This window comes from Ranitomeya variabilis, chromosome 2 (genome assembly GCF_051348905.1).
Source record: "Ranitomeya variabilis isolate aRanVar5 chromosome 2, aRanVar5.hap1, whole genome shotgun sequence".
NCBI lineage: Eukaryota > Metazoa > Chordata > Amphibia > Anura > Dendrobatidae > Ranitomeya > Ranitomeya variabilis.
This window is the reverse complement of record NC_135233.1, coordinates 77,680,995-77,703,511: the sequence shown is the minus strand read 5'-3', so window position 1 is coordinate 77,703,511 and position 22,517 is coordinate 77,680,995. Positions and strand designations below refer to the sequence as shown.

General features: G+C 43.6%; 1 protein-coding gene across 4 annotated transcripts in view; it reads right to left on the bottom strand.

The window, feature by feature from the left end:
- TASP1 (taspase 1) overlaps positions 1-22,517 on the bottom strand; it is a 224,660-nt gene that overhangs the window by 180,612 nt on the left and 21,531 nt on the right. The gene's annotated exons all lie outside the window — the stretch shown is intronic.

Below are 22,517 nucleotides of genomic sequence, written 5' to 3'. Positions count from 1 at the left end.
ACCAATAATATATTTTCTAGAAACTGTAATTTTTATTAAAATTTGAAAAAAAATTACAATCAGAAATTAGACAAAAATTAAAAGATCAGAAAGAATTGAGGACAATTACAATGATCTCTTGGAAGACGTTCCCCCAGTGGCATCAAAATATATTATGCTATAGAACAGAAAAAGACAAAGTCCAACTGCAGTTCTAAATGATGTCAAGTTAAGATGACTCCATCCCCATACTCATATTATAATTCTTAGAAAAACAAAATACTAAATAAGATGAGACCTACACATAGGGAAGAAGAAACCTGTTCAAAAACCAACATGCTCCTAACTTCTTTTGGGCCCTAAAATAGTCCCAGGGAGCCCAGACGGTCTCAAATCTGTTGAAACTCACAATTAATAAGGCTGTTATGTGCTTGATCCTGCGGATGTCGGCTACTCTATCCAAAGCCTTCTGATAAGAGAGGGGGAGCAGTCTGTCTCCAATGACGGCCAATCAAACAGCTTAGCTGCTGTCAACATATGTAACAGCAGTCTGGTCGAATTCCTCCTCATCCCTCTTGGTGGAAACATTTAGTAGGTATATAGCAAGGTCCAGCTCAACCTCCACATATAGAACCTTTTGTATTAAGGTTTTCATCTTTTCCCAAAATCCAGCCAGCCCATGGCAAGACCAGAAAATGTGGAACTGAGAACCCGATGCTGAGCAACAACGCCAACAAATATTTGGGAGCTGGTGGTTCAGTCTATGAATGAGCTCCGGAGTGTGATACCAAAACATCAACATTTTATATTGGCTTTTCTTATAAAGGGTGCAGATACTGGATTCGGACACCTTCTCCCATATATTCTGCCAACATTGGGAAGACAACGTCCTTCCCAGCAAATACTCCCATCTAACCATATGTTTCAAGGGGGAGGGGTGTCAGTCCAAGGACAACCCAAGGTCCTGTGAAAATCTGATATTAGCCCTTTAGTTGATGTGCCTTTCTTACAAAGCCTCTCAAATTTAGTTGGTTGAGAAACCTTCAATGAGCCATGTAGCGAAGACGCCAGGTGCTTAATCTGCATGAACTGGAAGAACTATCTATTAGTTATAGCAAATTTAGATTTTATATCATTATTGTATTACAAATCCGCCCAATTAGCTCAATTGACTAGCACCTGCATTGCCAACAATAAGCCTAGATGGGTTAACCTAGAATCATCTTTCTTGAACCCATTCTCCTTATCTAGCCTCATATGGTCCACACAGAAGCTCCCGCAAGGTCTTCATATTACAGCACCATTTACAGCCCACTCCCTAATCCTTTGGAGGAGGGAAAGATTCAAATTTAACCTTCAGTCTAGGTCGTCTCCACTAAACCCCTCTTCCATAAGACCGTGTTTACACCTGGGCTAGATCCCCACCCATTCGCCTGGTGGGTGGCTAATGGAATAACTATCCTAAAACATCTCTATAACAGAACAGCAGAAAAGGCTATATAAAAAAGGGAGAGAAAAAGACAGCAGATTACGGTAATCTCCACCAACCATGTTGATATACGAACTATTGGATATTTTCCAGCAGCCAAGAACAAAATGTGGTGATACTAAAAAGCCCAGATGTGTATAAATCAAGTAGAAAACTATTTTTTGTTCAGCATTATCTGTATAGTCAAAGATTTTACCGTGTTCAGGGTCAATCTCTAGACCGGGACAAGTATAAGCCATATATCCCTATCTTCTAAATAGACAACGTACTAGGTATTAACATCCAAAATGGAATAATAGAACTGATCGTACAGCCACTGATGACCTTTGATTATAAAGAATCTGATATTTTTTGGGGTTGCCTGAACGAACAACCAATTTTAACAGATTTTGTCTTGTAGAAGCAAGGTATATAAAATTTATTTTTTTCCCCTAAGATTCGATTTACTTCTGTGAACGAGACCATTACATTTTTATAAAAGTGAATTGCAGGTTTAGATACTCCTAATCTTCATATTTAGCAAAGATCTTAGCAGGTGAACACAACTTTCTTTGGTATTGTCATGTGGCCGCAGTTACCCTTGCCTCGCTGATATTTCTTGTACTGGTAGCACATGTGCAGACACAAGGCCATCATAACCAAATTTATCTCCCCAAACCATTTATCAGTTGATCCACCAAATTTAAAGGGCTTTCCCTCATCGTGATGTCCCACTCCCTAAATATTAAGGTTGATAGGTTCCTATATGTAATACGGTGATTCTCTGAGTTGCTTTAAAATAATAACACCGACCTTGTATCTTAACCTTGATACTTTTCTGTCGCCTGCATTGATGCCAACTTCTCGGAATATGTTTCATGGGTCACATCTCAGAACTACTTATACTACTTATAGGATTCAATGAAATGTCAGCTCTTGCTAACGAAGATCACTTTGAGGAGGTGCCCTGTGGAAACCCTGCACTAAAGTCCAGATTCTTGTACAAAGGTTAATGAGTGAAATAGCTTGCAACAGAATGGGGTTCCTTAGTCGCCACTCTTCAGTTTAGCCCCAAGTGAAATCTGTGGAAGCCTAAGGAGTCCACTACTCCTAGGTAGGCCTCATGTCAATCTTTTTTTACCAAAGTAAACAAGACATTGATATAGCTTCAAAATTATTAAAAAGAAAAGAAACTATTTATAAAATGTTCTTTAACCCAGATACTCAATTCATGAATACATTTATGAAATATTTGGTTTTGGATTTCCCTTCTTATTCTTCTGTTCTCTTACCAGAAACACTGGGCTGTAAAGTAGCTTTTAACGTCACTGTCTCCAGTTCCCAAATGAATTGTTCCAAGACAAATTGTTGGTAAGGCAATGACTCCGCCATGTTAATCCCCGAGTTTTGAAGTTGGATTTTCCATCCTAGATTTTTTTCTTTCTTTTGGGGAGGTCAATACATTGGTTTGACTTAACGTTTTTTTTTTTTTTTACTGACGGTAGAAGTAATGTGCATTTTGGTTTCGGTACAGTTCTGCTTGCCAGTCTTTTTTGATACCTAGGTTACTGCCCTACCCTATATATTTTAGAACAGCCAGTTCAAACAGTAGGAAACCTCTTTTTCACTGCCTAAGCAGAAATTGCTTCCTCTGTTCCTTTCATTTCTTCCTTAAGAGGTATAATTTCTTTAGAGATTTTTCTCTTCATCATATTTTGTGACACCTACTTAATCTTCAACCTCACAAATATTAGATTACTTCATTATTTATTTCACGCTCACTTCTTAATCCAGTTCCAGTATTCATTTTTTTGGGATCCCACGTAGCAATTAAAAAAAAAAAAAAAAAGTGTAGGTGGCATATAGCAGTACCTGAATTGTCCAGTACAGGACATGACTATCACAGTCAGTGACTGTCACATACAGAAAGTCACAGTTTCAGCCAAAATAAACTTAGACTGGCTTGGGACCATGGACTGGCAGCACTGACGCCACAAAGGATTAGAAGGTGTGCAAATACTTTTTTACAAAACTTGGCCAACTCCTTTAAGTATTAATTAGCAGGCCTGAATAAACCTAGAGCCAGGCTCCAGACCGATGCACCAAATGAAAGAGAATTTCCACTGTAGCCATCTAGAGGCGGCATAGGAAAGGCATTTTTTTTTCCTTAACACTACCTCAAAGGCTCCCTGCCAACTAATGTAGATCTCCCAAGAAGAATCAGCACCTTCCGTGAGCCAGTACGTCAGCAAGAGCCCTATTCTGTATTGATTAAGAGCAAAAACACTGAAAAAGACATATGCCAAAACATTTCTCTGAATAATGAGATACGCCCAGTTAGGCTTCGAAGGCTTTAAAAGTAACATTACCCCATTAATGACACAAACACTGGAAGATGAGGTGGGCGTAAAGCCGCGCTGCCAGAGATACAATGCATAATGTGAAACCAAATGAAGTCTAGTTGCGGCTTTATTAGTCAAGGCATTTTCAAGGTAATCCAACCTCTTCATCAGGACAAACCACAAGATTGTGGTTTGTCCTGATGAAGAGGTTGGATTACGTTGAAACGCATCAACTAATACAACAGCAACTCCACTCCATTTGGTTTCCTATTGTGCATCATATCTCCGGTAGCTCGGCTTTACACCCACCTCATCTTTTAGCAATTGTGTCATATCGATTTGGTGGTGCTGCACTAGCCTTTTACAAGTTTTATATAGTGGTTGTGACTGTCACAAGCCTTCCAGGAGAGCATACTCCGATTTCATCTATTCTCTGTTTACCGAGTAAGACCCTATTGCGCTTTTTAGTCTTTCCAGTTTTCTATTTATTACCCCCTTTATGATGCAGCCTATTTGGGATGTTTTGATGCAGCCCCATTTTTATCAAATAAGGCATGTGCCAGTTTATACGAGAAAAACTTTGGAATTATTTCACTAATTAATGGGATGCTCATAAGTTTGAAAGTTATCCCCTATCCAGGGAATAATGGATAACTTTTCAATTGCCGACATCTCAATCTGCGCATGCGCCACCACCGCTGGCCATTTTTCCGGAGGCCATAGCAGAGGCAATGGAGGTACGGGGGCTCCGGGCTTTCACAAAATGCCTCCGCACCACCGGGCACTGACGAACCAGCCACACCATCCTGGGATGGGATTTCCCGGAGGCCATAGCACTGATGGATGTGCGGGGTCTCCAGGCTTTCACAAAATGTCGGCGGAGCCCCGTCAAATCTGCCGCACCAGTCTGGGTCATATTATCGCCGGACCACTGAACACCCCCGTGACCCCGCTCCACCAGTGCTGCTGATCCCCCCCCGCCAGGGTAAGCTGAATTCAGACTGTAAGATGGACCCCCATTTGGCACGTTATTTTTTTCCCTCCATTTTCCTTGTGTAAATTTGGGGTGCGTCTTATGGTTCGGTGTGTCTTACAGTCGAAAAATACGGTAAATAATGAGGTATTTGTCATTATTTAGGCCAAAATACATAAGCTCGCAACCCACGTCACAGGTCCTCATTATCTTGCAAGTCAAACTAAACCCTTCTCTAAATTCAAAAAAATTCACTGAAAGAGGTAAAGAAAATTAACCATGTCACTGAGCGAGAAAAAACAACCATACTTGCAATATCATGTCCTGAAACCAACGCACAAACAGGATGCAGCGGGTCCCCCAAGATAAAAGCAGGAGCAGCTATCTCAGTGATATTGTTAATTTTCTTTTCCTCTTGCAGTGAATTTTTTTTTAATTTAGAGAAGGGTTTAGTGTAGGACTCTCAAGATAATGAGAACCCGTGACAAGGGTTGCAAGCTTATGAATTTTGGCCCAAATATCTCATTCATTATTTACGGTATATCTTTTTTTGCTGGGTGCAGAAAGGGTCTTTCCAGTGGTGGCTGGGTAATGTGGGGTGTCTAGCCTGTGGGTGCACATATGGTATTGGTAGCCCGCCTGATGTAATAGGAGGGGCATCTGTAAGAGGCTGCTATACGGCTAGAGGTGCATCTCACGTAATAGTGTGAACGACACCCTATGCAGACATGTGCAATTCAAATACTAGGCAGCCGCCCCATGGATGTTTGGTGGGTTAGTAAGTGGCTTGTTTTCAGTATTTTGCACCTGTGCTGCCCCTGCTTTTATCTTGGGGGACACGTTGCATCCTGTTTGTGCATTTGAGTCAGGACATGATATTGCAAGTATGGCTGTTTTTTCTCTCTCACTGATATTGCTGTGCTGATAAGGCTTTTTTTTTTTTTTTGCAGTACCCCAACGCTGTATGGAGGTGGGATGTATACCGAAGCAACACAAATCACCATATCAAATACCCTATATGTCAGATATACCAAGTGCCAGTCAATAACCTATATTAACATATATTAACTCAAATGAGACTGTCGAGTGAATCAGTATAGACACCCCTCTAGAATATGATGAGACTATAGAGGGATAACTTGCCTGCTTCCACCTCTTATTCACCAAGGATATTCTCTCTTTTGTAAGGTGTGTTTCCTGAAGACATATTATAGCAGGGTTATAGGATTGAATATACTGAAAATTGCAGCTCTTTTTACCCCTTCTGGGAGACCTCTAACATTCCAACTTAAAATTTAAATTGTTCAACTGATGTCAAAAGATTTACTGAGGATCCTACTATCTATTAAACTGTTTGGTATATTTTTACATTTAAATTATACAATGTTTTGTAGTGAAGTATGGCAAAAAGTGGGATAAAACAAAGATCCCACAACTCATCCCCTCCCTCCCCATCCCACATAAAATGGAAGAAGTACAATTTCCCTCTCCCGTTGAGAGCGCAGGTGAATCCACTCCAAGCGTGGATTAAAAAACTCCCATCTTATATCAAAAGTGTACACGAAGGCATCCCATTCTTACATTCCCCCTCTGCTACTATCTTATTAAGGAGTTTTACATTGAGTTTAGAACAAATGAACAATATTTTTCAACAAGATGACTACTCTTTGTAGAATATTAGATATAATCAGAGGGTAACAATTGGACAAATAACCCGTATTTTGCTGTATTCACAAGTGAAGAGATTTTCCCCAATAAAAGAAAAAGAAAAAAAACGCAGGGCCATTATATAGTCTTCTGGCAATTCTCTTTTCCGGATCTGTTGAATTTAAGTGGCTGCCATACGTAGCTGTCTTTGGTGCTGATCCAGCCATTTCATGACCTCCCCTGCTCCTGAAAAGAAATGTGATTCATCTAAAGCAACAACTCTCAGTCGTATCGGATATAACATAAAATAATACATGTTTAGGTTCCTCAATCGCTTTTTAATTTGAGTGAATTTCATCCTCTGTTTTTGAACTTCTGTGGAGAAATCCTGGAAAATGGATTCTTTGTTCCCATTTATAAAGAGATCCTGTATGTCTCTCGCACATCTTAAAATGGTATCATAATCTCTGTAGTGCAGAATCTTGCTTAACATTGGATGAGGGATTGTCCAGGGGGTAAGAGTCTTGAAGGAACCCTGTGCACTCCTTCAATAGCTAAGGTGTGAGGACATCAGTCCCGGACATAATTTTAAAGGGAACCTGTCACCCCCAAAATCGTGGGTGAGGTAAGCCCACGGGTATCAGGGGCTTATCTACAGCATTCTGAAATGCTGTAGATAAGCCCCTGATGTATCCTGAAAGATGAGAAAAAGACGTTAGATTATACTCACCCTGGGGCGTTCCCGCTGCTGGTCCGGGTCCAGCGCCTCCCATCTTCATCAGATGACATCCTCTTCTGGTCTTCATGCTGCAAATCCTGCACAGGCGTACTTTGTCTGCCCTGTTGAGGGCAGAGCAAAGTACTGCAGTGCGCAGGGCCTCTCTGATCTTTCCCTGCGCCCTGCAGTACTTTGCTCTGCCCTCAACAGGGCAGACAAAGTACGCCTGCGCAGGAGCCGCAGCGTGAAGACAAGAAGAGGACGTCATCTGATGAAGATGGGAGGCGCCGGACCCGGACCGCAGCAGGAACGCCCCTGGGTGAGTATAATCTAAAGTCTTTTCTAATCTTTCAGGATACATCGGGGGCTTATCTACAGCATTCCAGAATGCTGTAGATAAGCCCCTGATGCCGGTGGGCTTTGGGGCGACAGGTTCCCTTGAAGCCAGTTTTCCATAAATTCAGTGAGAGTATTCCCTTCTATTTTTTCCAGAATTCCTATTATTCTTACAGGTCCTTCTCAAAAAATTAGCATATAGTGTTAAATTTCATTATTTACCATAATGTAATGATTACAATTAAACTTTCATATATTATAGATTCATTATCCACCAACTGAAATTTGTCAGGTCTTTTATTGTTTTAATACTGATGATTTTGGCATACAACTCCTGAAAACCCAAAAAACCTGTCTCAATAAATTAGCATATTTCACCCGTCCAATCAAATAAAAGTGTTTTTTAATAACAAACAAAAAAAACATCAAATAATAATGTTCAGTTATGCACTCAATACTTGGTCGGGAATCCTTTGGCAGAAATGACTGCTTCAATGCGGCGTGGCATGGAGGCAATCAGCCTGTGACACTGCTGAGATGTTATGGAGGCCCAGGATGCTTCAATAGCGGCCTTAAGCTCATCCAGAGTGTTGGGTCTTGCGTCTCTCAACTTTCTCTTCACAATATCCCACAGATTCTCTATGGGGTTCAGGTCAGGAGAGTTGGCAGGCCAATTGAGCACAGTAATACCATGGTCAGTAAACCATTTACCAGTGGTTTTGGCACTGTGAGCAGGTGCCAGGTCGTGCTGAAAAATGAAATCTTCATCTCCATAAAGCATTTCAGCCGATGGAAGCATGAAGTGCTCCAAAATCTCCTGATAGCTAGCTGCATTGACCCTGCCCTTGATGAAACACAGTGGACCAACACCCGCAGCTGACATGGCACCCCACACCATCACTGACTGTGGGTACTTGACACTGGACTTCAGGCATTTTGGCATTTCCTTCTCCCCAGTCTTCCTCCAGACTCTGGCACCTTGATTTCCGAATGATATGCAAAATTTGCTTTCATCAGAAAAAAGTACTTGGGACCACTTAGCAACAGTCCAGTGCTGCTTCTCTGTAGCCCATGGTTCAAAAGTGGCTTTACCTGGGGAATGCGGCACCTGTAGCCCATTTCCTGCACACGCCTGTGCACGGTGGCTCTGGATGTTTCCACACCAGACTCAGTCCACTGCTTCCTCAGGTTCCCCAAGGTCTGGAATCGGTCCTTCTCCACAATCTTCCTCAGGGTCCGGTCACCTCTTCTCGTTGTACAGCGTTTTCTGCCACATTGTTTCCTTCCAACAGACTTACCATTGAGGTGCCTTGATACAGCACTCTGGGAACAGCCTATTTGTTGAGAAATTTCTTTCTGGGTCTTACCCTCTTGCTTGAGGGTGTCAATGATGGCCTTTTTGACATCTGTCAGGTCGCTAGTCTTACCCATGATGGGGGTTTTGAGTAATGAAGCAGGCAGGGAGTTTTTAAAAGCCTCAGGTATCTTTTGCATGTGTTTAGAGTTAATTAGTTGATTCAGAAGATTAGGGTAATAGGTCGTTTAGAGAACCTTTTCTTGATATGCTAATTTATTGAGACAGGTTTTTTGGGTTTTCAGGAGTTGTATGCCAAAATCATCAGTATTAAAACAATAAAAGACCTGACAAATTTCAGTTGGTGGATAATGAATCTATAATATATGAAAGTTTAATTGTAATCATTACATTATGGTAAATAATGAAATTTAACACTATATGCTAATTTTTTGAGAAGGACCTGTAGGTTATTTCTTGTCATACTCTTTTCTAGCTGGTCTGTCATAACAACCATTACAGCTATACGTTGGACTGACCTGGTGTGTACCTTTTCACATTCAGGATATCGTCCTCATTAGTGCTCACTCTCTCCTCCAGAGCATCAGTTCTCTCAATAACCCCCTTCATCTCAGACATGTCCTCTTCTAAACTATCCGTGTCTTGGGTCAGTGTAGTTAATGTGGACTTACAAAAAGCCACCACAGAGAATACATCTTTGGTTGTTGGCTCAAGTGAATCCTCTGCAGCCTGCGCTAGCTTTAGATTTACTCTTGACCCCAAGTCAACATCGTCAGCATCACCAGACGCCAGCTGTCCTTCGACAGCAGTCTGGGAAGAGCTCTGTAAAGTCCTCCACCCCTTCCGAAGTGGGTGAAGAAGATCTCGGCTCTTAAGGACTTGCCTAGCAATGGTGGCTTGCGCAAAGTGCGTCTGAAACTGCGCTTTTGCTGGTCAGATGAGAGTCCCTACAGAGTAGCTATTCCTGTGCATAACAGTTAAAGTTAAGAGAACCATTCTTTCCTCAAGTGGCCTATACATTAGATAAAAAAATAAAACAGAAATCACTAATTTTAAAAACCTTGCACCCCATAGCCCTAAAATCACACACAATCAATGATGGGCTGACCGTGTATGGAGGGGGCTTCAGGAGCTGAGCTCCCTCCATACACTGTAGATTGTAGGTATCCTATATAGCCGTTGTGTGTGTCCAACAGTAGCAGACAGAGCTGACCTCCGATCGCTGCGGTTAACTATTTAAATGCCACAGTCAGAGGCATTTAAGTGAAGCGATTGCCAGTATATGCATGTATAGGCTTCCAGTGGGCCCCCAGAACGTAATTGCAGGACACCTATAGGTTAGCATGGCAGCTTCGGGTCTGCTGAAAGCCTCCATAGCTGCCATCTTGTTACTCCTGTAAAGCTCCATTGGGAGACTGCAGTTTTAACTATTTAATACAATGCTGTGCTAAATCAGTATATAGTATAAAAAGAAATGGTCAATCACAATCACAAGTTCAAATCGCTTAATCTGTGTAAAAAAAAAAAAGAAGGTATATACACACATGCATATCACACCTCTTTTCTCCATTAAAAATAGATTAAGGGGGCGCATGCGCGGACTCTGACAGAGACGGACATGCTCTGCTGAGCTCCGCAACCCGGCATCATTATACACCCTTCCAAAGTGCCGTAATCGGGGAAACCTTCACTCCGACGAGCTCATCTTGCCCCAGAGAGGTCGGTAGCGTGCAATGCCTAAGAAGGGGAGCGCTACTCAAACGGCAAACCGCACAATAACAGAGATCCTGGCAAGCAGCGGCGCGGGAAAGATGGCCGCTTCGTCCTCTTCTCTACCAACCCCCACCTCCTCACAAGCAGGCAGCGCGGCTACAGGCTCTGACGAATCCCGCAAGGCAGGGGAGTCTACTATATCCACCGCGACTCTAACCAAAACACTGCAGGAAACATTCAGAACCGAACTTACTTCTGCTATGCACTCCATTGCCTCTCAGTTTCAGGAAATTGCTCAGCGTACCTCTAGTTTGGAGGAGAAGATGGACGCTACAGCAGATGCTTTAGAGGAGAACCAGGAGACCCTCAGGTACCATGCCGATCGTATCAGTGAACTTGAACTAAGAAACGAGGACCTAGAAAACAGGTCTCACAGAGGCAATATCCGTATACGCGGGTTACCTGAATCCATCATAACGCTTAAAGAGACAGCTACCGCGCTTTTACCAGATATAGACCCTCTGCTTTTACACATCACAAGGATCCACAGATCACTTGGTAAGCCGCGCTCCTCAGATCTCCCAAGGGACGTGGTCCTTAAAATGCATTACGAGGAATCTCGGGATCTAATTTTAAATGCTGCACGACCTCATTCATCATTACCCGGCCTACCTGATTCAGTACGCTTGTATGCTGACGTTGCTCCAGCCACACTTTCTAGAAGGAGAGCCCTCAGGCCAGTCACCACTGCATTACAAGCGGCACAAGTCAAATACCGCTGGGGGTATCCGTTTTCACTATCCTTCACCCATGAGAACAAGCTACATACTTGCCGCTCGCTGGATGAGGGTAAAAAGGCTTTAGAACTTTCCGGAATCCCATTTCCAGATACCATCCAGCCTCTGCCACAAAGGAAATCAAGACCGGTCAGAGAGTGGTCGTCAGCCCCTACAACTAGGAGCCAGAGCACGCGTACTACATGACTGTTCTACAGGTTTGCTGTGCTGGCTACCCCATAATAACTGGTTGAAATAGCACCGTTTGCTATGAGTTTTCTATAATTGCAGTAACTTTACTTCAATTTTCTATGGTTTCATATAGCCTCTATCCTAATAATTCCCCGATTGCAGAGTTCTATATTGCTAGCCCGACTCCCCTCCCCTACCTTTTCATTTTCCTCCCTCCCCCCCCCCCCCCTTTTTTTTTTTTTTTTATATATATATATATATATATACTTTCACCTCCCCTTAGCCCCTCTCTTGCCCTTGTTACCCCCCTTCTTGGGCGTTCTATTATAGGGGTTTGATGCCTGGGTTTACCACATGTCACCCACATTTGGTGAATACTGGATTTTCTGGTATTTTGAATCTCCAGATCGCCATATATTTTGGGCCTTTGACCCAAGTTTCTACATTTGTCTCCATGTTTCGTGTTTGTACCCCTCTTTGTTTTGTTTCCTTCCCACTGTTTCTATCTACAGGTATACAAAGTTGTTCACCCACCAATATTGAATCAAGTTATAGTATGTTCGATGTCTCTGGAATATGGGCAATGATTGTCTTGGTTTACCATGTGTAGAGTCTTTTCTCACAATGTTAGGGGTCATAATTCGCCGTTAAAAAGGAAAAAAGCTTTCTTAGATTATCATAAACATAAGCCTGATATCCCATGCCTACAGGAAACCCATTTCTCTAACACTTCCTCTCCTAAATATTTTGACTCAAACTATTCCCGTTTTTTCTTAGCCTCGTGGGACCGTAAGACTAGGGGAGTAGCCATATTCCTCAAAAACAACTTCCCATTTCAATTATCTAGCTCTTTTTCGGATTCTGAAGGCAGATTTTTAATATTACAAGGGACGCTACAGGGCCGCAATCTCTGTATTGTAAATAGCTACCTACCTGCTAACTCTCAATTATCAGCGTTTAAAATAATCTTATCTAAACTTTCCTCCCTTTCTTACCACCACTTGATATGGTGTGGTGATTTTAATTTCACCTTAAATCCGTCCTTAGACAGTAGCTCCCCAAAAAGATCAGACATCTCTAAGTCCGACAGGAAAAAAATTCTTCACATGCTGGCTGAGAATCGGTTGGTAGACATATGGAGAGAATTCAATGGATCTACGAGAGGGTACACATATTTTTCCCCAGCCCATGGATCATATTCACGAATAGATCTCCAGGTGACTACAGCAAATTCTCTCCCAACCGTCCTATTTTCGCGTCATGTCCCATCGTCGTGGTCTGATCATGACGCGGTTCTTTCTGTTTTTAAATTTAACATTGTTTCATCCAAACTCTATAAATGGAGGTTAAATGAATCCTTGCTAGTTGACCCTGCGATATCTACCCAAATTTCAGATGACTTGAAACTTTTTTTCCAATCCAACTTGAACGAGGACGCTTCACCTGGTAATATATGGCTAGCCCATAAGAAATTCATCACTGGCTCGTTAATTAAAATAGCGTCCACTAGGAGGAAGGACAGATCTGAACTTCAAAGTCAATTGGAAACCAAATTATTCAAGCTTGAACAAGCAAATCAGATGTCTACTTCCTATTACTTGATTAAACAAATACACGTTGTCAAACTACAGTTAGATGCGATTTTAACCGTTAGAACAGAAAGGGCCCTAGCGTGGACCCGAGCCACCTTTCACAAATGTCAAACTACAGTTAGATGCGATTTTAACCGTTAGAACAGAAAGGGCCCTAGCGTGGACCCGAGCCACCTTTCACAAACAAGCTAACAAACCCACTAAAATGCTAGCCCGTCAATTGCGATCTAAAGAACTCAAACTCTATACCCTTTATTAAAGACGCATCTGGACGTGTATCGGCCCATTCAGACTTTATTTATAAAACATTTTTTGAATATTATCAGAAGCTACTGTATATTCCCCTCCTAAAGACCCTCCCCCATGTCTCTTAAAGTCTTTCCTACAGAATATACCCCTCCCTAATTTACCAAAGCCAACTGCCCAGCAGCTACAATCTGAAATACTACCGGAAGTAATTGACTCCGTAATTAAAAAGCTGAAGTCAGGGAAGGCCCCCGGTCCTGATGGACTAATTTCTATGTACTATAAAAAATTTAAAACTTTACTCTTGCCCCATATTGCAACCTTTTGTAACGCCCTTTTAAATGGCTCACAGATGCCCCCTGAGTTTTATTTAGCCCATGTAACGGTCATCCCTAAACTTAAAAAAGATCATCTGCTTGTTAAAAATTACAGACCCATATCACTGTTAAATGTGGATCTCAAAATATTTACATCAATTATTACTAATAGACTTAATAAGATTCTCCCCTCACTGATACATCGAGACCAGGTGGGCTTCATACCCCTGCGACAGGGACCCGACAACATTAGGAGAAATCTTAATATCATTCACTCTGCAAACTGCTCTCGTAAACCCCTTATGATGATTGCCTTAGATATTGAAAAGGCTTTTGATTCGCTCTCCTGGCCATACCTCTTGTCAGTCTTAAATAAATTCGGCTTCCCTCAAAAACTGATTTCAGGTCTCCAGCTAATTTATGACCGTCCATCTGCGTACCTTAAGCTTCCTACCACCAACCCTTCCCCTATAATAATTCAACGTGGTACACGCCAGGGGTGTCCACTCTCACCAGCATTATTTGCTTTGGCTATGGAGCCCCTTGCCGAATCCATAAGGAATAACCCTAACATATTGGGACCCTCTGATCTTGGGGAACAATATAAGGTCAGTCTCTTTGCTGACGATCTTCTCCTGTCCCTAATTAACCCCTACTCTACTCTTCCTAACCTGTTCTCCCTCCTCCACACTTTTGAAAAGATGTCAGGTCTTAAAATCAATGTTGACAAATCTGAGGCTTTGTTTGTCAATACTCCTAAGGGTACCGTCACACAGTACCATTTACATCGCTACGACGGCACGATTCGTGACGTCGCAGCGTCGTACGATTATCGCTCCAGCGTCGTAGACTGCGGTCACACGTTGCAATCACGGCGCTGGAGCGACGCCGAAGTCCCCGGGTAACCAGGGTAAACATCGGGTAACTAAGCGCAGGGCCGCGCTTAGTAACCCGATGTTTACCGTGGTTACCAGCGTAAAGTAAAAAAAAACAAACCGTACATGCTCACCATCTGATGTCCGTCAGGTCCCTTGCAGTCTGCTTCCTGCTCTGACTGAGATCCGGCCGTACAGTGAGAGCAGATCACAGCGGCGACGTCACTGCTGTGATCTGCTCTCACTTTCCGGCCGGCAGACAGTCAGAGCGGAAAGCAGACGGCAAGGGACCTGACGGACATCAGATGGTGAGCATGTACGGTTTGTTTTTTTTTACTTTTACGCTGGTAACCACGGTAAACATCGGGTTACTAAGCGCGGCCCTGCGCTTAGTTACCCGATGTTTACCCTGGTTACCAGCGAACGCATCGCTGGATCGCTGTCACACACAACGATCCAGCGATGACAGCGGGTGATCAAGCGACGAAAGAAAGTTCCATACGATCTGCTACGACGTACGATTCTTAGCAGGATCCCTGATCGCTGCTGCGTGTCAGACACAGCGATATCGTATGGATATCGCTGGAACGTCACGGATCGTACGGTCGTAGCGATCAAAGTGTGACTGTGTGACGGTACCCTAAGGCAGATCAAGATAATCTTGTAGCTCAATTTGGCTTTAGTAGAAAAGACCACTTTCTAACCTACCTTGGAATTAACCTAACATCTCACAAGTCGTCTCTCTTTAAATGGAATTACCCCCCCTGTTTAGTAAGTTCCAGGCTGACTTGGCTAGGTGGTCCACCCTAAATTTGTCATGGCTGGGCCGCTTACACGCCATTAAGATGATATCTCTCCCTCGATTTTTATATTTGTTCCGTTCCCTTCCAATTGCAATACCATCAAAAACTCTTCGGGATATTCAAACGCTCATCTCTAAGTTCATCTGGAGGGGTAAGAGACCAAGGATCAAACAAAATATTATGTTCCTACATAGAAAAATAGGGGGACTCTCCCTACCCAACCTAGCATTATATTTTAAAGCAGCCCAAATAGCTCAATTAGCTAACGTCAACTACGGCACGAAAAGCCCCAGATGAGTATATCTGGAATCCTTCTTTTTAAGACCCTTTTCTCTCCCTGGTCTCTTGTGGTCCACTGGCAAAATCCCGCAAAATATTTCTGAAACTGCGCCTTTTTCTGCTCACTCCTTGATCCTTTGGAGAAAGGAGAGATTCAAGTATGGTCTACAGTCTAATTCTTCTCCACTTACTTCCCTATTCCATAACCCCATGTTCCTACCGGGTTTGGAACCTGCTCTTTTTTCCTGGTGGATACTGAAGGGTATCACTACATTTAAACAACTCTGCTCCCCTTTAAATACCTTATTCACTAGACAGGAATTCACTCAGAACCATGAACCACCATTTAGGGAAGCTCTCCGTATAAACCAAGTTTTTCATTTCGCCAGACAGATCCTACCACATGGGTCTCCATTTATTGCAACCAGGTTTGAGCAGAGATGTCTGTACGACCCTATGGGGAGGGGAATGATCTCTCTGGTGTACTCTGCTTTTAATTCTCCTAAGAGAGATGTAAAATTAAAGTTTACGTCACAATGGGAAGAGGATCTGGGTCTTGTTCTTCCCCTGGAGACATGGCATAGGTGTTGCGATACATTAACAAAGGGTAGCCATCAGGCCTCCTTAGCTGAAACATCAATTAAACTCCTCCACAGAGCTTATTATGTTCCTGTGAAACTTCATGCCATTCACCCGAATGTACCTAACACTTGTTTCAGAGGCTGCAACGCTCTGGGAGATATGTGGCACACATGGTGGAGCTGTCCAGTTGCTGTGGCTTTATGGAGTGAGATCAAGTCAATGGTTGAGAGAATTTATGGAAGAGCGATCTCCCTTGATCCCACAGTATTTCTACTGGGGGCAAAATTCCCTGGATTTTCTAAAAATCTGCATAAATTGGTAACTATTATCTGCATGGCAGCTAAAATACATATCGCTGCTAAATGGAGAATTAATTCACTCTCCATTTCTCTAGTCATAGATAAAATCAATACTATTCTATTATATGAACGCATCCAAGCAACCAGGAATGACGAATGGAGTACCTTTTTCCGGATTTGGGATCCTTGGCTTGGTCTCGACTCTAATGCTTCTCTGACCCAGGCACTTACGCTTTCCCCATAATATTGAGTGACTGAGAGACTGAGAGGTTTTTGGCAAATTTATTATGATCGTCTAAATTTTCCTCTGTCCCTTAACCAATATAATATGCATCTGGCCCCATTCAGATCTATTTCAGACTCAGACTCTACTTAGCAATGTTTGTCTAACTCACCGGACTCATTGGACGCTGATCTCCTTAAGCACTTCTTATTGGTCAACTGAAGTCATTTTCAACTCAATGGTTATACCTATGTACCCCTCCCTTATGTATCTCTCCCTTTGTTCGTCATGTTTATATGTCGTTATTTGTTTTGTCTACCCCAACTAGAACTATAACTATTGTATAGCAATCATTTTCATCTTCATTGACATGTCATGTACTTCTTTATTGAAGTTTGTTCATATTTTGTTGTTTTAAAAAACTTTCAATAAAATATATTGAAACTAAAAATAGATTAAGAAATTTACAAAAAAAACAAGTAGCACATTTCTATCATCACAACCGTAAAAGCCCTGTCCATGTCAGTATAAAATTAATTAACCCATACAGTAAATGCTGGAAAGAGAAATAAGTAAAAATGCAAGAAAAATGGCTTTTTGGGCACCACACCTTCCCAAAACAATACATCAAAATGCTGTGCCGCAAATTAGTATTGACAAAACTGCCAGTTGGGGGCACAAATAAAAATAAAGTTTCAGGTCTCAAAAAAGAAAAACAAAACTGAGTTTAAGTGATGGGAAAAAAAAGTTATCTATACAAATTTGGTATCTCCATAATCACAATGACCTGGAGATTCATGTTTCCAGACCATTATTGCCATACTATGAGAGTCAAACAAAAGAACCAAACAATGTCAGTTTTACATTTTATTTTATTTTTTCACTATTTCATCACTGTCTTAGTTTTTTGCAGTATTCTGCATGGCAAAATGGGTGGTGTCATTCAATACTACATTTAAGGAAATGTATTGTTGAATTGTTATGCAAATAAGCCACCAGTGTAGTGGGCTAGCGCTGCACTTACAGGTCTGCTGACCCTCCTCCCTACCCGCTGCCTGCTTTCTATCACTGATTGGCAGGTCACTCTACTTTCAATCATGTCTCTCCCACCCAAGATCTAGTGCAAGTGCCGTCATGCACAGTAAGGTCCCGAAGAAGGAGACTGCAGATGCCGCCAGACATTGACAAAGTTTTCTCAAGAAATACACGTGTGACAATACAGTGATACGAAATGTATAGTTTTATGTTTCACTATGTTAGCACAATAAAAGCACAAAAAATATTGTTATATTCTAAAACTCAAAACGTATGGTTTTTTTCTGATGTAACCGTATGAACGCTTACTTTGTAATCTGTGTTGTTGTAGTTCTTCTTATTTATAGTATTCTGTGATACTAATAACTCCTTTGTTACTTCTTATATTTTTATGGTATATGCACATGTTGCAAATTTGCCTGTGGAATTTTCTGAGCAGATTCTGCATCTCTTGGCAGAAAACGCAGGTAAAAATCCATGTGGATTTGATGCGTTTTTGATGCAAATTTTCATGTGCTTTTTTTCACGCGGATTTGTATGCTTTTTAAGCTAAATAAAGATCTATTATTTAAAAAAAACAAAAAACGACTTGTGATGTCATTTCTTGTCCAACCTCTTCATTTACATACGCCATTGAAGAATAATGTTTACCCACACAGATAGATAGATCTATAGATAGATAAATAGATAGATCTATAGATCTATCTATAGATAAATATAGGATAGAAAGATAGATAGATCTATAGATAGATAGAGAAGATAATATATAGATAGATAGATCTATAAATGGATAGAAAGATCTATAGATAGAAAGTTCTTTTTTTCTGGCCATTTTGAGAGTTTAATGGAACCAACAAATGTAATGCTCCAGATTCTCAAGTAGCTCAAAGGAAGGTCAGGTTTATAGGTTCTATAATCAGCAAAACTGTTTTCAGCTGTGCTAACATGCACAAGGGTTGTCAAGGGTATTCTAACCATCCATTAGCCTTCTTACACAGTTAGCAAACACCAAGTACCATAAGAACACTGGAGTGATGGTTGTTAGAAATGGGCCTCTATACACCTATGAAGATATTGCTTTACAAACCAGACGTTTGCAGCTAGAATAGTCATTTACCACATTAACAATGTATAGAGTGTATTTCTGAATCATTTAAAGGGAACCTATCACCCCGTTTTTTTCGGTATGAGATAAAAATACTTTTAAATATGGCCTGAGCTGTGCATTACAATAGTGTAGTTTGTGGACCCCGATTCCCCACCTATGCTGCCGAAATACGTTACCAAAGTAGTCATTTTCGCCTGTCAATCAGGCTGGTCAGGTCGGATGGGCGTGGCTTCTTCCCCCAGATATTGCGTAGTTTTCCGTTGGTGGCGTAGTGGTGTGCGCATGTCCAACGTCCCCAATCCTGCACGGGGGGGTGAAAATAGCAGCGATGTCCGTTATTCCATTGGTGGTCGGTGGGCGCGGCCATCTTCCTTTGGCCGCGCGTGCGCAGAAGCGGCGCTCTGCTGGCCGCGGCTTCAGGAAAATGGCCGCCGCGATCTCCATCTGCGCACGCGCGGCATCCCGCGGCCATTTTCCTGAAGCCGCGGCCAGCAGAGCGCCGCTTCTGCGCACGCGCGGCCAAAGGAAGATGGCCGCGCCCACCGACCACCAATGGAATAACGGACATCGCTGCTATTTTCACCCCCCCGTGCAGGATTGGGGACGTTGGACATGCGCACACCACTACGCCACCAACGGAAAACTACGCAATATCTGGGGGAAGAAGCCACGCCCATCCGACCTGACCAGCCTGATTGACAGGCGAAAATGACTACTTTGGTAACGTATTTCGGCAGCATAGGTGGGGAATCGGGGTCCACAAACTACACTATTGTAATGCACAGCTCAGGCCCTATTTAACAGTATTTTTATCTCATACCGAAAAAAACGGGGTGATAGGTTCCCTTTAATATTAGCTTCATTGGAAAAACTGTGCTTTTCTTTCAAAAAATAAGGAAATTTCTAAGTGACCCTAAACTTTTCAACGGTAGTGTATATCGATAGATGGATAGATAATACCAAGCCCGATGTTTAGTAATAAACATAATAAAATGGTACACAAAGAGTTAAATAAAGACACACACAAAATCTGCGTTAGGCTGGGTTGCGCATAACTCGTACGAGTCTTGCACCTCAACACCCGCCACTGCCGCCGCTACTTGGACTGGAGCATTCAGCTACATAGAAATACATGCAGCCGCACACTCCAGTCCCGAGTGTCGGCAGCAGTGCCAGGTATTGAGGAGAGGGACTCGTGCGAGTTTCTCGCAAGTGTGACCCCGGCCTTAAATGTAATATCTGTTTAATTTAAAAAAAAAAAAAAAAAACTTAAGAAAAAAAAAATGTTGTGGTCTCCTGCGCAATTTTCTGCACCACAGAGGGAAAGGCAGCGACTAGGTGCCGATGTTTATAGCATGGGAAGGGGTTAATACCCATGGATCTTCCCAGGCTATGAATATCAGCCGGCAGCTGTATATTTAGCCTTTTTTCTGGCTATTAACCCCTTCCTGACATCGGACGTACTATCCCGTCGAGATGGGGTGGGCCCGTATGACCGCCGACGAGATAGTACATCATGCCCTTTAATGCGACACCGCGACTTAAGTCGCGGTGATCGCATTAAAATTCCGACGCCACCTTACCTTACGGAAGATGGCCTCGGCATTTTAGGGTATGGCGCCGCCCCCCGGCCTCCCGATCGCTGTGATTGGCTGTTCAATTCTGAACAGCGAATCACAGCCTTTCTCACTGTTTCAGCCAATCAGATTGGCTGAAACAGTGAGGTCCCAGGCTAGGATCGAGTACCGATGTACTCGATCCTGGGGCCGGTGCCTGGCAACGCCAGGCACCGGCCAAAACCCCCCCGGATTGCAGCGGCGGCGATATTACCGCGCTGTGCCCTGCTTCTAACTGCGCTCCGGTGCCCTGCCTCGCCTCCTCTGCCTGCTCCTGCTGATTGGCGCGATCGATGTGATCGTCGATCACGCCAATCGCAGGGCACAGCAGCGGTATGACCGCGCTGTGCCCTGATGGTGACCTGCCGGTCACTTGCTGGTGACCTGCCGGTAACCTGCCTATGACCGGAGCTGTGAGCTCCGATCATAGGCTGATGCCTAGCAACACCGGCGTCACCAGGGCCTCCCCTGATTGGTGGGATCGATGTGATCATCGATCCCACCAATCACAGGTCACAGCAGCGGTGTGACCGCTCTGTGACCTGTCTCACCTGTCCCTGACCTGTCTGACTGCTCTGCAGGAATCCTCACACTTGGTGAGGGTTCCTGCAGAGCGGTCACGCTGTCAGATCCCCCTCCTGTGCTGAGACTTGTGGTGCCACAGTAGCCTGTGACACCATAATTCTCGCTAAAAAAACAAAAGAAAGAAGACAGAAGAAAGAAGACAGAAGAAAGAAGAGAGACTACAACCGTAAGTGTTGATACCCCGATCCCGGCCCGATCTTTCTTACCCCCCCCCCCCCCCATCCCCCCTTACCCCCCCATCCCTCCTTACCCCCCATCCCCCCTTCCCCCTCCACCCTCACTTTGCGCCGCGTCCGTCCGTGCCCAAATTTACCAGCCGCCGAGCGTTGATTGGTGACGCAGTTCACCGATCAACACTCGTGCTCACTTTTCTCCTCCACATCCCCGTCCACGCACCCCGCCGCTGCGTCTGAACCCGTGCCTTTCGTTTCTTTTTTCCACATCCCCTTGCGCGCACCCCGCCGCTGCGTCTGAACCCGTGCCTTTCGTTTCTTTTTTTTCTCCACATCCCCTTGCGCGCACCCCGCCGCTGCGTCTGAACCCGTGCCTTTCGTTTCTTTTTTTTTTCCACATCCCCTTGCGCGCACCCCGCCGCTGCGTCTGAACCCGTGCCTTTCGTTTCTTTTTTTTTTTTCCACATCCCCTTGCGCGCACCCCGCCGCTGCGTCTGAACCCGTGCCTTTCGTTTCTTTTTTTTTTTTTCACATCCCCTTGCGCGCACCACGCCGCTGCGTCTGAACCCGTGCCTTTCGTTTCTTTTTTTTTTTTTTCACATCCCCTTGCGCGCACCCCGCCGCTGCGTCTGAACCCGTGCCTTTCGTTTCTTTTTTTTTTTTCCACATCCCCTTGCGCGCACCCCGCCGCTGCGTCTGAGCCCGTGCATTTCGTTTCTTTTTTTTTTTTCCACATCCCCTTGCGCGCACCCCGCCGCCGCGTCTGAGCCCGTGCCTTTCGTTTCTTTTTTTTTTTTTCCACATACCCTTGCGCGCACCCCGCCGCTGCGTCTGAACCCGTGCCTTTCGTTTCTTTTTTTTTTTTCCACATCCCCTTGCGCGCACCCCGCCGCTGCATCTGAACCCGTGCCTTTCGTTTTTTGTTTTTTTTTTCCACATCCCCGTCCGCGCACCCAGCCGCCGAACTTTGATAAGTGATTCGGTTCACTTATCAGAGCTCTCGTGCCTGGCGTTTTTTCCACATCCCCATTCACACACCCAGCAGGCGCCGAACTTTGATAAGTGACGCAGTTCACTTATCAGAGCTAGGGCCTGCTGTTTTAGACTTTTCCTTTCACAGGTATTTTTTTTCCCTATTTGCTTTTTTTCTTTTAGCTTTTACTTTTCAGAAGTTTGCACCAAACACTATCCCCCCCCCCCCCCCACGCGTACACAGTTCCAATAAATTGCACCCAAGCACCATACTCACACAAAAAATGTCCCGTTCGTCCCAGCAGCGCTATTCAGCAGAGGAGGCATATTCTTTTCTTGCCTCCGACACTGAT